Here is a 3991-nt window from a genome sequence, read left to right on the forward strand (position 1 = left end):
TTATTTATGTATTTTTAATATGTTCAATTATTCTTCTTATTAAATAAATCCATGTTTTTTTGTTCTTGATTTACTCGTCCAAACGTAAAGTTAGCCTTCAACTATATAATTATTAGCGTTATTATTTTGAATTAATTAATCGGGAACGAGGCGTTACAACTCTCCCCCACTTATAAGAATTTTGTCCTCGAAATTCACTGCTTGATTAATTGCTTAGCTCTTGCACACACTGAAGTTCCTTACCACTTTTCGTCGTAGCAGTCCTAAAACTGGATTCGGTTAATCGCTCTAGTTAATCTTTTCCTCCTATGATGGACTACATATGCCCCGCCTCAAGGCGTTGATCCTCCATCATACCAATGACCACCCCAACGATGGTCCACCTCATTCTGGTGAATACCACGATTCCATCGCAAACTTACAATAGTTCTACGACTGACTATCAACCTGGTGAATGCTACAGATACCTCGTAGTCTTACAACACTTCCATGCTGTCATGGCCCCACCCATGGTCTTACTGTCCATCTACCATACCAACCACAGTCATCGTGAGTCGGACTCACGTCCGACCTTTCCCAAATCAGGTGCTCGGGTCATGCTTCGAACCCCAAAGCCTTGATCAGACAAGGACAGTAAGAGAAGTTCTAATACAACACACAACCAGAATCCAATCCCCTGGAATCCCAACGGTTCTCCCCCACTTGAAATCAACTACGTTCTTCCAATCCACAAATTTGATGGATTTTCGACCTGTCTCACATCCTTACAATGCAAACTGCCGACAAACTGAACTTACAAATACCAGCGTTCCTTTACTAGTCGATCTTAATGATCGCACAAACATCAAAAATCCAGATGAACACTCTCCGAAACCTCGGCAAGTCCGATAACCCCAAACATTTCTCATGATACTGCATCTGTAAGTCCTTTCTTCTGTGACAAGGACTAAAACCCTTGACCGGAACTGGCGAAACACCACTCCAATTTCCCACTCTCCAAAGGATCTCTGCATTCTATCCATCTTCAACCCTTGTGAAAATGAAACTCCCTTGGCTCTTCTAATGTCCAAACAACTCATGTGGCCACCATTATCAGCTTCTTGCTACCGCTCCTTCCTTAGCAACGGTAGTGATTGGACCGAAAGGTCCTTCCATGAACGACTGTCATTCCTACTTAAGCAAATGCTGACACGTCTGAACTCTGACTTCGTTGTTGAGCTAATCATGTCAATTCGTCTATAGATCTTCTAAACGATCCCCTCAAATTGTTTTCATCAACAAACCCAAAAATCATCGGACGAACTAAATCCAGCTCACAAGATGTCACACCCCCAAACCTGAACGGCGGAAACGTTCGGGGGCGGAGGACGTCATGTGTAGTATCATAACAATTGAATAGTAAAGAAAGCAAACACAACCATCATATACGTAATTGAAAAAGTTACATCATTGTATGTGTTACATGTTTCCAAAAAGTCATTACATTATGATGTCAAAAGATTTCCTTAATGCCTTAGCGTCAATTCTTTAAAAGTTGTTGATAACATGTTTTACTTGTTTCCTGAGAATACAAGTTATGTAACACCGTAAATTTTCGCACAAATTTTTCATTTTCAAAATCACATAAATGACATCAACACATTTCACAAAATCTCAATATATCGATTATCAAAAACACGTGTTCATAATTATTTGAATAAAATCCAGGATCCTCGAAACACAACTCCATCTCGTGTGTACAATCAAGTCGGCGCCTTCCCGTGATCTTGAGAAGTACCTGAAATACATAACACATAACACGGTAAGCACGAAGCTTAGTGAGTTCCCCAAAATACCACACATCTCATTAGCCTCTCATGACTATATCTCGAATAAGACCCTCCGGTCAGTGTGTCTCAGTGGGACCCTCCGGTCCCACAAATCGGGTGGACCCTCTGGTCCTATCTCAACAATGCACAGGATAATATACAGCATAAATCACAAGACAGAATGCATGATATCACATATCTCAGTATAAGCACATAAGATCAACATATACACAGAATACTATAACAACATAATTCACAAAGACAGAATGCATGATATCACATATCACATTATAAACAAATAAGACCCTCCGGTCTATAATGTATTAAGACCCTCCGGTCTACAATGTACTAAGACCCTTCGGTCTACAATGTACTATGACCCTCCGGTCATTAATGTAAATAAGACCCTCCGGTCACACATAAATTACCACACGGGTAAGTATAGTGAGAAGACTCACCTCGATTAGCGAACAGATCCTATAAATGCTGCTGTTGTACTCCGACCTCTAACACTGAGCCAAACCCACAATTAACCTCATTAGGATCTAAGACCCAACCTTCACATATTAGGTCTAAATATGGTCCACCAACCTGGCCCATAAATAACCCAAGCCCATTGGGCCCACCAAGGCCTAATACCAAATGGGTCCTCAAAGGTCCACTAATGGCCCAACAATGGCCCAATTTTCCAAATTGGGCCCAAACCTTCATATGGGCCTTACCCTAAAGCCCATCTAAATATTCTAGTCCACATGATTGCTCTTGGATGGCCTATCAATAGCCCAATCACCAAAGCCCAATAGAAAGGGCCAACTCAAGGCCCAAACAAAATTAGGGTTTTTGCATAAATGACGATTAGGGTTAAGTGTTTCTCACTTAACCCATTAAGGACTTAACACATTAAGTCCATCACTCCACTAGGCCATTCACACAATGAAGTCGGACATAATTCACAATATCGATCTAACAGTCCAATCGCACGTCCCGGTAAAATCCAAACTAACAAACCCAAAATTAGGGTTTTCTAAACCCTAATTAGGGTTTCTAGTCCAATCACCATCCAACTAGTCCAGATCAAGCATTTGGACCGATTAGGGTTCACTATGTCAAGCACCACCCACTACCACCTCAGGTAGTGGTGGTCAGTGGCGGCTCACGGTGGTGGTGGTGGGTTTTCCGGCCACATAAACACGCATACAATCTACAAAATACCGAAAACAGTGAAAACACTCGAGCACACACCCATATACACACCCACAGCCACCTCCCACAGTGGCTGGTGGCGGCAAAAGGGCGGCAGAAAACAGCAATGGGTGGCAGCCACCACCTCACGGTGGTGGTGGTGGGCTGTCCCTCGTCTTTCTGGCTAGGTAGTACGCAAACAACCCCAAAGAACACCATAACAGCGTGCAAATACTCATCACCAAAATGTTCAGCCATCTCCCAAATGGCTAATGTTGCCGGAATACACAGATATGGCGGCCAACGGGCGACGGCAGCCACAACCGACACACCCGTCGCCAAACCACCAGAAAGATGAAAGAAATGGATAAATGGGTGCCGATTTTTCTTACCGAGAGCTCTCTCTTCGTTCACGAATCGCACAGTGATGTACCCCGCTCTAGCAATCGGTCTTGGTGGCTCTTCCGGCGTCTCGTACGTCTCCGACAGCAAGGCGTGTTGTGGTGGTGCACATCGGTAAGGCAGCAGGCGGGGGACGGCTTAGTGACGCATGTGGCGGCTGCAGAAGCTCCTAGAGGGTGGCAGCTGATGAAAGAGACACTAGGGTTAGGGTTAGTCGGCATAGCATCTTGAAGCGAGATGGAAATGAGCACCGGGTCTAAACCCGTGTTCATTCAAACTTCGATCCCAATATCCAACTCCAGCCTCTCTTCACAGTTTTGTTTTCAATCTAAGTCCAAAAGTTACCCTTTAGCCCTTGATTCTATAAATTCCTTTCATTTTAGGTCCAAAACTTACCATTCAGCCCCTGAGCCTCTCAAATCTCTTCAAATTAAGTCCTAATAATTTACCAACTTCTAAAATTGTATCAATTGGCTCCCCAACTCCAACACCCCGCTAAATATTATTTACTTTAGGATTATTATTCATATTAACCCTTATCTATTTATTTATTTAATATACGGGATGTTACAACTCTCCACCACTTAAATTAGATTTCG

At 43.0% G+C, this 3991-nt stretch overlaps 1 long non-coding RNA gene across 1 annotated transcript; it reads right to left on the bottom strand.

The window, feature by feature from the left end:
- Positions 1–1391: 1391 nt before the first annotated feature.
- On the bottom strand, positions 1392–3664 carry LOC145116255 (uncharacterized). The gene is made up of 2 exons (XR_013711950.1): positions 3383–3664; positions 1392–1777 (listed from the first exon to the last, which is right to left on the bottom strand). It is a non-coding gene; the product is annotated as an uncharacterized LOC145116255 (long non-coding RNA).
- Between the last annotated feature and the right edge of the window lie 327 nt (positions 3665–3991).

Source organism: Lactuca virosa, chromosome 5, assembly GCF_052849685.1.
Source record: "Lactuca virosa cultivar CGN04683 chromosome 5, Lactuca_virosa_CGN04683_v6, whole genome shotgun sequence".
In the NCBI taxonomy this organism is placed as follows: Eukaryota; Viridiplantae; Streptophyta; class Magnoliopsida; order Asterales; family Asteraceae; genus Lactuca; species Lactuca virosa.